We start from the raw sequence: 14,009 nt of genomic DNA on the forward strand, positions 1-14,009 counted from the left end.
GTCAAGATGGTGAGACTGATAGTGAAATGCTAAGAGAAATTAGGGAAGCTACCCAAATTGGTAGTGCGGTAATAATAGGAGACTTCAATTACCCCAATATTGACTGGGTAAATGCATCATCGGTACATGCTAGAGATATAAAGTTCCTGGATGGAATAAATTACATTTTTATGGAGCAATTGGTCCAGGAACTGACAAGAGAGGGAACAATTTTAGATCTAATTCTCAGTGGAGGACAGGATTTTGTGAGAGAGGTAACGGTGGTGGGGCCGCTTGGCAATAGTGATCATAATATGATCAAATTTGAATTAATGACTGGAAGGGGGACAGTAAGCAAATCCATGGCTCTCGTACTAAACTTTCAAAAGGGAAACTTTGATAAAATGAGAAAAATTGTAAAAAAAACAAAACAAAACTGAAAGGAGCAGCTACAAAAGTAAAAAGTGTGCAAGAGGCATGGTCATTGTTAAAAAAATACCATCCTAGAAGTACAGTCCAGATGTATACCACACATTAAAAAAGGTGGAACGAAGGCAAAACGATTACCAGCATGGTTAAAAGGGGAGGTGAAAGAAGCTATTTTAGCCAAAAGATCTTCATTCAAAAATTGGAAGAAGGATCCAACAGAAGAAAATAGGATAATCCATAAGCGTTGGAAAGTTAATGTAAGACACTGATAAGACAGGCTAAGAGAGAATTTGAAAAGAAGTTGGCCGTAGAGGGAAAAACTCACAATAAAAACCTTTTTAAATATATCCGAAGCAGAAAGCATGTGAGGGAGTCAGTTGGACCATTAGATGATCGCGGGGTTAAAAGGGCACTTAAAGAAGATAAGGCCATCACGGAAAGATTAAATGATTTCTTTGCTTCGGTGTTTACTAAAGAGTATGTTGAAGAGATACCCATTCCGGAGAAGGTTTTCATGGGTAATGATTCAGATGGACTGAACCAAATCACGGTGAACCTAGAAGATGTGGTAGGCCTGACTGATAAACTGAAGAGTAGTAAATCACCTGGACCGGATGGTATACACCCCAGAGTTCTAAAGCAACTAAAAAATGAAATTTCAGACCTATTAGTAAAAATTTGATAAACTGAAGAGTAGTAAATCACCTGGACCGGATGGTATACACCCCAGAGTTCTAAAGCAACTAAAAAATGAAATTTCAGACCTATTAGTAAAAATTTGTAACCTATCATTAAAATCATCCATTTTACCTGAAGACTGGAGGATAGCTAATGTAACCCCAATATTTAAAAAGGGCTCCAGGGGTGATCCGGGAAACTACAGACCGGTTAGTCTGATGTCAGTGCCAGGAAAAATAGTGGAAAGTGTTCTAAGCATCAAAATCACAGAACATATAGAAAGACATGGTTTAATGAAACAAAGTCAGCATGGCTTTACCCAAGGCAAGTCTTGCCTCACAAATCTGCTTCACTTTTTTGAAGGAGTTAATAAATATATGGATAAAGGTGAACCGGTAGATGTAGTGTACTTGGATTTTCAGAAGGCATTTGATAAAGTTTCTCATGAGAGGCTTCTAGGAAAAGTAAAAAGTCATGGTATAGGTGGTGATGTCCTTTCGTGAATTACAAACTGGCTAAAAGACAGGAAACAGAGAGTAGGATTAAATGGACAATTTACTCAGTGGAAGCAGTGGAAGGGAGTAGGCAGTGGAGTGTCTCAGGGATCTGTATTGGGACCCGTGCTTTTCAATATATTTATAAATGATCTGGAAAGAAATACGACGAGTGAGGTAATCAAATTTGCAGATGATACAAAATTGTTCAGAGTAGTTAAATCACAAGCAGATTGTGATAAATTGCAAAAAGACCTTGTGAGACTGGAAAATTGGGCATCGAAATGGCAGATGAAATTTAATGTGGATACGTGCAAGATGATGCATATAGGGAAAAATAACCCATGCTATAGTTACACAATGTTAGGTTCCATATTAGGTGCTACCACCTCAAGAAAGAGATCTAGGCGTCATAGTGGATAACACATTGAAATCCTCGGTTCAGTGTGCTGCAGCAGTCAAAAAAGCAAACAGAATGTTGGGAATTATTAGGAAGGGAATGGTGAATAAAATGGAAAATGTCATAATGCCTCTGTATCGCTCCATGGTGAGACCCCACCTTGAATACTGTGTACAATTCTGGTTGCCACATCTCAAAAAAGATATAATTGCGATGAAGAAGGTACAGAGAAGGGCGACCAAAATGATAATGGGAATGGAACAGCTCCCCTATGAGGAAAGACTAAAGAGGTTAGGACTTTTCAGCTTGGAGGATGGCTGAGGGGGGATATGATAGAGGTGTTTAAAATCATGATAGGTCTAGAACGGGTAGATGGGAATTGGTTATTTACTCTTTCAGATAATAGAAAGACTAGGTGGCACTCCATGAACTTAGCATGTGGCACATTTAAAACTAATCGGAGAAAGTTCTTCTTCACTCAATGCACAATTAAACTCTGGAATTTGTTGCCAGAAGACGTGGTTAGTTCAGTTAGTATAGCTGTGTTTAAAAAAGGATTGAATACGCTCTTGCAGGAGAAGTCCATTACCTGGTATTAATTAAGTTGACTTAGAAAATAGCCACTGCTATTACTAGCAACGGTAACATGGAATAGACTTAGTTTTTGGGTACTTGCCAGGTTCTTATGACCTGAATTGGCCACTGTTGGAACCAGGATGCTGGGCTTGATGGAACCTTGGTTTGACCCAGTATGCCATGTTCTTATGTTCTTATGTTCTTTGAAAATTCATTCCATACTTTTTAAAGAAAGAAGTGTGCACATTAAGTCCCAACTTTGCCCCACTAGAAAGCCTCTTCCCAGCGCATTTTATTGATTTATTTGATTTATAATCCATGCACATAAAAGTGTGTGTGAAATCGGGTATGAGCCCTGGGCTCTTTCTAGCAGTCATTTCTAAGCATAAAATTGTGATTTATGCATGTAAATGGCTTTGAAAATTTATCCCACTATGTACATCTTGTACATGCATCTGGAGTACTATTAATTTGAATTAAGGACCTGATTTTCAATGCCATTTCCGCACTGAAACACGGTTTTATGTGTGCAAATCACTGTTGTAAAATAGCCCAGGGCTCACGTAGCCCAATTTCACGCAAACCTTTATACACACTTGTTTCAACAAGCATAAATCTGGGCTGGTGAGATTCTTCATGCATCCGGGCTCTTACACGAGAATTTTAAAGAGTAAATGTGTGTCCGCCACTGGAAGTCCGCGGTCCCCCCAGGAGGAGCACGTAGGGACCCGGACCACTGGGACTTAGGTGGACCTTTGAGAGGTCAAGAAGTTTGGTGCAAGGGCTGACTGGAGCTTCACCCCTGGAAGCCCGCGGTCCCCCCGGGAGGAGCCCTTAGGGACCCGGGCTGCTGGGACTTAGGTGGGCCCTTGGAGTCGATGGTCAAGAGGAAGTCCAAGGTCAAGTGCCAGAGGGTCGTCGCTTACCAGTCCGAGGTCACACACCGAGGGATCACCACTTGCCAGTCTGAAGTCACACACCAGAGAATCACCACTTGCCAATCCGAAGTCAAACACCAGGAATCACCGCAAGCCAATCCAAAGTCAGGAACCAGGAACACCGCTAGCCGATCCGAAGTCAGGAACCAGGAACACCAAGACAGAACAGGAACAAGGATTCAAGACACAAGAACTCACCGAAGCAAGTAGACCTGACCACCCACGGAAGTTGCCAAGTCAAGGAATGGTCAGAGGAAGTCTCCTTTTATACTTCCTCTGGCCCAATGGATTGGAATCAGCTGTAGACAATTAAAGGGATGAGGTCCCTTTAATTCTGGTGAGGAGGCACGGCCTAGCGCCTAAGATGGCGGCAGCCATCTTGGATCTCGGGCCGCGGAGGAAAGCTGCTAGCTGCTGCGAGGTAGGAGCAGGAACGGCTCCTGACCCGGCGGCTATCCCGGAGGCCCGCGCCAACGCGCGGGGGCACCGGGTATATGAGGTAGGGCAATCTGCCCCGACACTGCCGCGGCAGCCGCCACAGAGCTCAGGTAGGGGGGAGGGCCCGCGGCCGTCCGCGGGCGCGGAACACAACAGTTTGCTTTGAAAATATCAGATAAAGTCTGCTTGTAGAAATGTCCCTATCAACGCAGTTATAAATTACCCTCTAAAAGGATAAATTTCAAAGCAATTTACGCAGGAAAAAAGTGTTTTGCTCACATAAATCACTCATCTGAAAACTATTGTGCCGCAATGCGGCTAAAAGTCTGCACAGTGTTCCAGAACGCATGCACTTTAACTGCACTGAAAGGAGATGTTCCCAGGACAGGATCAATGGTGGTTAAAAATCTGCAGTGTTCCAGAAGGTACACACTTTTAACTGCATCAAGAATAGGTGTTCCCAGGACAGGTTCAATGTGGCTAAACGACTGCACAGTGTTCCAGATTGCACGCACCTTTAACTGCACTGAGAATAGGTGTTCCCGGGACAAGTTCAAATGACTAAACGACTGCACAGTGTTCCAGACTGCACGCACCTTTAACTGCACTGAGAATAGGTGTTCCTGGGACAGGTTCAATGTGGATAAAGGACTGCACAGTGTTCCTGGGACAGGATCAATGTGGCTAAAAACTGTAGAAGGTACACACTTTTAACTGCCCTGAGAGGATGTGTTCCCAGGAAATTGAGCCTTAAAAATACAAAGCTGCTGGTTTTAGTTGAGAATGATCAGCTTTTTTTGTTAGATTTAGAGGGTCCTAGCAGTTAGAAACTGTAATGCAAGAAAAAAAAACCTAACTTCTGTTTTTACGGAAACTTATGATAGATCAGATACACGCATTATAATACACTGGAATAAAATGATACTTACTAAGTCTCCTGTAGTCTCCTTCCCTTTTCTAAGAGTGTCTCCTTCACTCCTTTTATACTTCCTTCACAATCCAGCTCATGAGGTGATTTCCAGGATGAAAACAGAGATGCAAGTTTCCTAATTAAATGACAAGAATTTCTCAGGTTCCGCCTTTAGCCTTTTATCTGATTCAGCGCTTTCCTCAGCAACCACATCCAGAAACACAAATATACTGCAAGTGTCAGTCACACTCACACCCAAAGAGGCTGTACAGTGCCAGTCACACCCACATACAGTCACACCCTGGACTGGGACAGTACATGTCAGTAAGTTATACCAGCACTTTTCTACCCCAGTTCTGCACAAGAAAAGAGGAAAACAAATAGCTGGCTACTCTTCCTGCTCCTCCTTATCTGCATTGACAGTGAGAGCAAGGGCAGAAGCAGGTGACCTGCTGAGCAATGTGTGCTTTGGCTCCCTGCAGGTCCTCCCCTCTGTCCTCTCTCACGCTGCAATAGCTCAGGTTCCTTATTTCTCTCCTGTAAGGTAATGACTCCAAGACTGCTCTTCCTCTCCCTACCCCTGTGACCATGATTCAAGTGCTGCATTTCCCCCACCCTCTGCAGTAGCAGCTCTCGTGCTGCTTTTCATCCTCCCCCTTTCGCCTGATACTTTCCTTTTGAAGAAGAAGCGTGTGGGGAAGGTGGAGGAGCAGTCGGTTGGCTATGGGCGCCAGGAGCACACAGTGACTGTGTTTCTGCCTGCTGACCTGTGGTTACTGTTTCAAGCGTACATGAAAAGTAAAGGGGAAGGGAGGAAGGGAGAAAGATGGAGGAAAGGTGAGAAACTACAAAGGCGGAGAAAGAACTTGAAAATGAAAGTGTGGTCACTCAGAGCAGCTATGTGTTGGGAAACCACCAGGAGTACAAAGTGAAGCCAAACTCTGGCTGGCTCCAAGCAAACAAAATGTTTTATTTACAGTTAAAAATAAAAGTACAGCATAAAGGCCACTTACTTCAGCAGTCCCTTGTGGTAACAGACAATCAAATATTTGTAGTTCTGGCATAAGCTGGCTTCCTGCTTTCTCCTCGGGGCCTCCTCCACCTTTCTGGTCCTGTCTTCTTATGTTAGGCTCAAGCGATCCTCCCTTGGCCCAGAATCCCTTGCTGGATTGGGACTTAAGGAGGACAGGGCCAGATAGCTGTGGCCAGTCTCTTAAAGTATTTCTAATATACTCCTTCACATACCCCCCCCCCCCCCAACTCAGACTTACCAGGGTGAGCGCTTGCCTGTACTAGGGATATCTCTCTAGACGGGAAATCTGCATTGGTGTTTTTCCTTCTTGCCCTATGTTGGATCTTATAATTTAAAGGTTGAAGGCTTGCAGGTTCAGGCACCACCTCATCACCTTCACATTGGATTCCTTGTTGCTATTTATTCATATGAGCAGTTGATGATCCATCACTAGCATGAGCTGCCATCCTAGCAGGTAGGCATCTAAGGCCCACTTGACTGCCAAGGCCTTCTTCTCAATTGTTGGGTAACTCCTCTCCCTTGGCATCGGCTTCCATGGTATGTTCTTGGCCATCCTTCTCTTGAACTAAGACTGCTCCCAGGCCTACATCTGAGGAATCAGTCTGCACCATGAAAGGTTCAGTAAAGTCTGGACTTATCAGGACAAGGTCGAAGTATAACGCCTCTTTCAGAGCACAGAAGGCCTCCTCTGCTTCAGCTGACTATTAAACCTTCTCTGGGGATTTTTTCAACAAGAATTTTGCAAATGGTTTCACATTCTCTGAATAATTGGGTATAAACCTCCTGTAATACTCATAAGGCCTAGGAAAACTCTCACTTTTGCTCTTGTTTGCAGGACTGGTACCTGAGTGATCATCTTGATCTTCCGGGTCTGTGGGTCAACCTTCCCCTTCCCAAGGGTATAGCCAAGATAGCTCAGGGCTGGACCTAGGATGGATATGGCGGCCAATGGAGTGGAAGCAGGTGAGTACCAGGCTTGGCCGAGGCAGGCAGGAGCCCGGCTTGGGCTGAAGACAGGCAGGAACCCGGCTTGGGCTGTAGACAGGCAGGGACCAGTACAAGAGAGCAAGGCGAGTACCAGCACGGCAGGCAGGCAGGCAGGAATGGAGTAGCCAGGACACTGGCGGACTCTGGGGCTCGAGGCAACGGGGGACCGAGGGAACCCTGTTGCAAGGCGCTGTTCTGGTGTCCACGGTGACCCTAAGTAGGCCGCGGCGTCTGACGTCAGGCTAGAGGCGGAGCCACCCTCGGGCGGGAAACTGCCTAGAAAAGTGCAGGGCAGCCACGCGCGCACCTAGAGACAGGCCAGCAATGACGTCTCCCCCACGGGGACGCCCAGGTCCCGACTCTGCTTCGTTCCCAGCTGGACAAGGCCCTCGAGGTAAGGGCCGGGATGCGAGCTTCGCGGACCGGACCGTAACAGTACCCCCTCCTTTACGCCCCCTCTTAGCAGGCCCGGGTTTACCTGGGTGGTCCTGATAAAAGGTCTTAATCAGATCCTTGTCCAAGCAGTTGCGGGCAGGCTCCCTAATCAGGACTGGCCAGCGAGAATGACAGTGAACCGCGGGCCTTTCTTCGGGGGCCACTGCGGAGGAGGCAAGACACACCTTCTGTGGGTCCAGGATAAACCGGGGATTCTCAGATATCTCTTCGACCTCGGCGGTTCGGGACAGTGCGTCAGCCCGGACGTTTTTGGAACCGGGGCGATATCGTAATGTGAAATTAAATCGGCCAAAAAAGGGACTAACGGGCCTGCCTGGGATTTAGGTGCTGAGCTTGACTGAGATAGGTGAGATTCTTGTGGTCGATATAAATAGTGATAGGGTGGTTGGCTCCCTCCAACCACTGTCTCCATTCTTCCAGGGCTAGTTTCACCGCCAGCAGATCCTTATCACTTATGCTGTAATTGCACTCTGCCGGAGTGAACTTCCGAGAGAAGTACGAACAGGGAAGGAGTTGTCCCGTATCCGTATGTTGACTCAAAACAGCACCGGCTGCGATATTGGAGGCGTCCACTTCCACGATAAATGGCCTGTTCGGATCAGGATGGCGGAGGCAAGTGTCTTGAAGGAACGCCTGTTTAAGCTCCTCGAAGGCTTGGCAGGCAGAGGCAGGCAGAGGCAGGCCAGTCTGTCGCATTAGCCCCTCTGCGGGTAAGGATAGTTAGTGGGGCCACAATGTGTGAATAGTTGGGAATGAAGTGTCGGTAGAAGTTCGCGAATCCTAAAAAGCGCTGTAATGCCTTCAGGCCCTTAGGGCATGGCCAGTTTATAATTGCTGAAACTTTATCGGGATCCATTTGAAATCCATCGACAGACACAATGTACCCCAGAAAGGGCAGGGATGACTGCTCGAAGGAGCATTTCTCCAATTTTGGGTAGAGGTGATGCTGCTGCAGAATCTGCAGAACTTGGCGGACATGTTGTCGATGCGTGGGCAGGTCTCGCGAAAAGATCAAGACGTCATCAAGGTAGACTGCAACACAGCTGTGCAGCAAGTCGCGTAACACATCATTTATTAAATTCTGGAAGACCGCTGGGGCATTACAAAGACCGAAGGGCATTATGAGGTATTCGTAATGCCCGTCCCTGGTGTTAAATGCGGTCTTCCATTCATCGCCGGGGTGAATCCGTACAAGGTTGTAGGCCCCGCGTAGGTCCAACTTGGTAAACACTTTGGCTCCTTGGAGCCTATCGAGTAATTCAGGAATCTGCGGGAGCGGGTAGCGATCCCGCTTAGTGATGGCATTGAGGCCGCGGTAGTCAATACACGGCCTCAGGGTGCCGACTTTTTTTCCAACAAAGAAGAACCCCGCTCCGGCGGGGGACTTCGACGGCTGAATAAAGCCTTTAGCAAGGTTCTCTGCAATGTACTCCGACATAGCCTTTGTTTCAGGCAGGGACAAAGGATACACACGACCTCGAGGGGGTGTCGTACCCGGCAGGAGGTCTATGGCGCAATCGTATGGGCGATGCTGTGGAAGGATCTCCGCCTTGGACTTGGAGAAGACATCGGCGAATTCTTCATAAGGCGCCGGGAGGTCGATAGCAGAGTGCAGAAGCGAGCAGGCGGGGGACTTTGGCACTTTCATGCAGTGAGAAATGCAGAAAGGACTCCATTTTGTGATCTGCATAGTGTCCCACTGGATCACCGGTGAGTGTTTCTGGAGCCACGGTAGTCCAAGCACCACGGGGTGGACGGCCTTCTCTAAAATCAGGAAGACGACCTCCTCCGTATGGAACGCCCCAGTGCGGACAGTGACAGGGACCGTGGACGTCACGATTCGCCCAGGTAGTAGCGTTCCCTGAATGGACATGATCCGCAGTGGAACTCCTCGGCTCTGCGTCGGAATGCCTAGTCGGGCAACCAGTTGTTGCTGAATGAAATTGCCCTCCGCCCCTGAGTCCAGGAAGGCGAAGGTCTCCAAGGATCCTCCGGGGTACTCCAGCGTGATAGGCAGGGTGCAGTGAGAAGCGGAAGCGCTACCCAGGAGGAGCTCCTCCCGACCTTCTAGGCTTTTAGAGTTCTCCGCCCGCTCCCGGCAGTGTACCAGAAAATGGCTTCTCTCCCACAGTATAGGCACAGGCCCAATGACCTTCGGCGTTGTCTCTCCTCAGGGGAGAGGGAGGAATGTCCCAATTGCATAGGGTCAGGCGTGGAGGCGTCTTGGCGGAAGGCCCCTGATGAAGGCTGTGACCATAGCGGGCCAGGTGCAGGACTAGGTCTCCTCGCTCGTGATTCGCGCGCCTTCTGCTGTAGGCGGTAGTCGATTTGAGCAGTCAAGTCTATCAAGGCGTTGAGGTCTTCTGGAAGTTCACGGGCCGCGATCTCGTCCTTTATGTGCCCGGAGAGTCCCTCCATGAAGATCGCCCTGACACCACCGTCCTGCCACCCTACTTCTTGGGCCAGAGTCTGAAACTCCATGATGTATTAGGCCAGAGGGCGAGCCCCCTGGCGGAATCGCGATAGGTCCGAAGTGGCAGTGGCCCGGTGGGCCGGTTCATCAAAAGCCTGCTTGAATAACACAATGAACCGCTGGAGGTCATTCAGAGAGGGGTTGTTGTTCTCCCAAAGAGAGGAGGCCCATATTAGAGCTCTCCCGTCAAGCAGGGACAGGATATAGGCAACTTTAACGGAGTCTGTAGGAAATTACTGGGGCAATAAAGCGAACCTGCTGAGACACTGGTTGAGGAACCCGCGACAGGTTCTGACATCTCCGGCATAGCGTGAGGGTGCGGGAAGATGCGTCGCAGACGAATCTAATACCTGGGATAGAGAGGCTACCTCAGGCAAGGGTTGAGTACTCATAGCCTCAAATCTGGCAGCGAGCTGCTCAACGGAACCAGCGAGGGCATCTAGGTGTTGCTGTTGCAATTGCAGTTGTTGGGAAACCCATCCATCGGGTACTGAGTCCATAGTTAGCGGAGGGTGCTTGGCACCGCTGTTCAGGCGGCCCGCTAATTGTCCTATGGAATCATTCAGGAGGTCAATGTCTTGTTGTTGCTCATACATCTGATGATGTATATGTTGAGCCACTACTGAAAGGTTACGGACTCCTGAGGATTCTGCCGAGTCCATGGCCTTGCAATCTGTTGTGAACAATGGACTAGTGGACCCTTGGGCCGGCCTACAAGAGACTTGGGAAGGGCTTCACTGGTCTCGACTGAACAGGCCGGGAGGCAGACCTCTGGCGGACAGGTGGAGATCGTTTCACCCTGGAAGCTGGTACTCCCCCGGGAGGAGCCCTTGGGAGTCCAGCCGCTGGGACCTAGGAGATTCACTCTGGAAGTCGGAGCCCCCCTGGGAGGAGCCCGTAGGGGCCCGACCGCTGGGACTTAGGCGAGGCTCGGGGCTGGCCCTAGGATGGATACGGCAGCCAATGGAGTGGAAGCAGGCGAGTACCAGACTTGGCCGAGGCAGGCAGGAACCCAGTTTGGGCTGGAGACAGGCAGGAGCCCGGCTTGGGCTGTAGAAAGGCAGGAACCCAGCTTGGGCTGGAGACAGGTAGGGACCAGTACAAGAGAGCAAGACGAGTACCAGCACGGCAGGCAGGCAGGCAGGAATGGAGTAGCCAGGACGCTGGCGGACTCCGGGGCTCGAGGCAACGGGGGACCAAGGGAACCCTGTTGCAAGGCGCTGATCTGGTGTCCATGGTGACCCTAAGTAGGCCGTGGCATCTGATGCCAGGCTAGAGGTGGAGCCACCCTTGGGCGGGAAACTGCCTAGAAAAGTGCGGGGCAGCCGCGCGCGCACGCCTAGAGACAGGCCAGCAATGACGTCTCCCCCACGGGGACGCCCAGGTCCCAACTCTGCTTCGTTCCCAGCTGGACAAGGCCCTCGAGGTAAGGGCCGGGACGCGAGCTTCGCGGACCGGACCGCAACAATAACCACTATCATCAGTTCTATCATTCTCTTGGAAGGAGTACACCACCCAGTGGGTTGTCACCCACAGTACCTCATAATACCTTCTGAATGTCAGAGGGGTGTCCTTAATTGGCAGTGGGTCTGCTAGTCCGAACCCATTCCTAAATCTAGTATACCAGCCCATGGCAGGGACATAGCCAACCAGAAGGTGCTTGTATCCTGGCTGATATGTCCGGTTTACTATACACACTGTATCACCAAACCAGATACATTTACATTGAACCCATATCTACTGAGACCAGCTTTAGGACAAATCTCAAAACCATTTCTCTTGGAATCTCTCCTTGCACAAGACCTATGAAAGGAAACTCACTATTCTCTTCACAAGGGAGAATGCAGGAGCACACACAGGACTGGCTTCATTTAAGTTAGTGCATAGGTTTAGATTCCGTTAAATGGATTCCAAACCTAAAAGAAAATTGGATGGTTAAAACATCGGTATTTCAAAATAATCCAGAGAACACTATTTTATAGATTTTTTTTTTTAATTTTAGTATTTTTTTGCTGTTTTCATTTTTTTTCAAAACTGTAACTTCACTCCAAGTCTCTTCAACTTAGAACAGCATCACAGGAATATCCCAGCACCTGTAAGAGAAAGAACAATAAACATACAGGCATAAGAGCAAACAAGACTATTCTAAGTGATTCTTTTTTTTTTTTTAGGTTTTTTTTTGGGGGGGGGGGGGGGGGTTTAACTGTTCAACTCTAATAAAAGATATACAAGTTCAGCAGTAGCTCATGGTCTTCTTACACTATGCCTCTCAAGACAGACCATCCCAGGATGGCAGGCAGGTACACATTACCCCAGGCATCATCTTTAACCTTAGGGCATGTCTGTCACCCCCAGGCTAACACCCAGCATGAATTCCAGCTCCTTTTGTAAAGTTTTGTTAAAAGGGGCATGGCCCCGTAAGAAGGTCTCCCAACCTGATCTCAGCCCTGTCTCTCTACCTGCTGCAGTTTGCCAGAGGTCCTCAATTCAGACATCTCCATTAGGGCTCTGATGTTTCCCTATTGTAGCAGGATGGCTGCCTTTCAGCAATCATCTCCTGCTGCTTGCTCCGAGGCTCACTCCTGTTGGCTGTCTCCTCTTTGCTGCAATGAATCTTCCCGGTGCTGCTCATAGGTAAGTCCCGGTAATTTCTTCTGCTTCTGCCCTATTGCTGAATTATCTGCTGCTTAGGAATGCAGGGCTGCAGATTTCTCTCTTTGAGGCCCTGCTTTTCCATTGGGATGACGCCGGGCTCAGTTGCCGCTGTGATCTTGCTGCTCCAGTGCTCTCCCCACCAGCCTTTCCAGTTCACCTGACTTCAGCCACAGCCTGGTCTTCGTACAGATTTTGGACTCAGTCATAGTCTAACCCGTGCCAAGACTCGCTCACCTGCCACTGGCGTGGGTCTCAGGACTCTGCATACGAGGCTGCATTATGGCAAGAGGGGCTCACTCATATGCAGTTCCTTACAACTTTTGTTCTAATGTGGTTTTTAAATGGTTGTCTAAATTTCTAATAAAATTATTTGTATATTTATTTTACATTTATATATTTCATTTGACTAATCGTTTGTTGACAGACACCATAATCAGTGTTCTATTTCTCTTTTCTCTTCTTCATTGCAGTACTGAACACGTCAGTATACTTTGACTGCCCTTCTGTATACACACATATATACATAATATATATGTTTCAGAGATCATGTCACGGTGTTTGATGAATGAATCATCTGTGACTTTTGGAGACAGATTGCAAACACTAATCCAATTAAAAGAAAGTCATACTGTGTTGGTTGAAAATAATCTCCAAAATTATCTGGCTGGGATGAACTGGGTTATTTCCCTTTACTTCTCACCATAGGAAAAACATTAAAATTATGTTCTAACTTCTGTAAAAGTAATACAAAGTTCCACCATTACTAGGCACTTTGTGAAGTAGCACGAAATCCTACAAAAATTCCCATTCTGCCATTAATTCCCAGAACTTAGACAGCAACATCCTGTATGAAAAGGCAACACAGCAAATATGCCACCTGAAAGAAGTTGGCAAATGGGAGTGAGGTAATTATTGAATAGAACAGCAGACAGAGAGGAGCCTTGAGGGACTCCGGTGTTAGGAGGAATTGAGAAGATGTAGTGTGGTTTATGTATATCTGTTGGGTTTGATTTGACAAATAGGAGCTAAAAAATCATGCATACACTGTTCCAGATATACCAATATTGGATCATCTGGAGAGTAGAATAAATATATGGCATTAATGTATCTATATTGCCAATGTCATACATTGTTAGGGGCTGTCACATGCTTCTTGGTACTCCACTAAGCTCTGTCCCCTTTATGTAAACAGATATTTCTGCTGGCTGTACCGTATATTTACCTTAATACTTGGGGTATTAGGGCCCTTCAAGGAGGCATCATATCAATTCTATGGACAGTAATGGAATGCAAAGAACCATACTACCCACTTTATTTATTTTTTTTAATTCCACTCTTCAGAACTTCAAAGTGGATTATATTCAGGTACTGTAGGTTTTTTCCTTATCCCCACAGAGCTTACAATTTAATTTTGTACCTGAGGCAACGGAGGATAAAGTGACTTGCCCAAGGTCTCAAGGAGTAACAGTGAAATTTGAACCCTGGTTTCAATGGTTCATAAGAACCACTAGGCTACTCCTCCATTAGACAGCAGTAGGATACATGCTGACATACCATTACAGA

The 14,009-nt window shown here is 47.6% G+C and overlaps 1 protein-coding gene across 2 annotated transcripts in view; it reads right to left on the reverse strand.

The window, feature by feature from the left end:
• LOC115075844 (carcinoembryonic antigen-related cell adhesion molecule 1-like) overlaps nucleotides 1-5,051 on the reverse strand; it is a 90,816-nt gene extending 85,765 nt beyond the window's left edge. For both annotated transcript variants that reach the window (XM_029576692.1, XM_029576691.1), the window contains exon 1: nucleotides 4,862-5,051. The gene's annotated coding sequence lies outside the window, so the exon portion shown is untranslated. The remainder of the gene's footprint in view (nucleotides 1-4,861) is intronic.
• Nucleotides 5,052-14,009: the final 8,958 nt, after the last annotated feature.

This window comes from Rhinatrema bivittatum, chromosome 14, assembly GCF_901001135.1.
Source record: "Rhinatrema bivittatum chromosome 14, aRhiBiv1.1, whole genome shotgun sequence".
NCBI lineage: Eukaryota > Metazoa > Chordata > Amphibia > Gymnophiona > Rhinatrematidae > Rhinatrema > Rhinatrema bivittatum.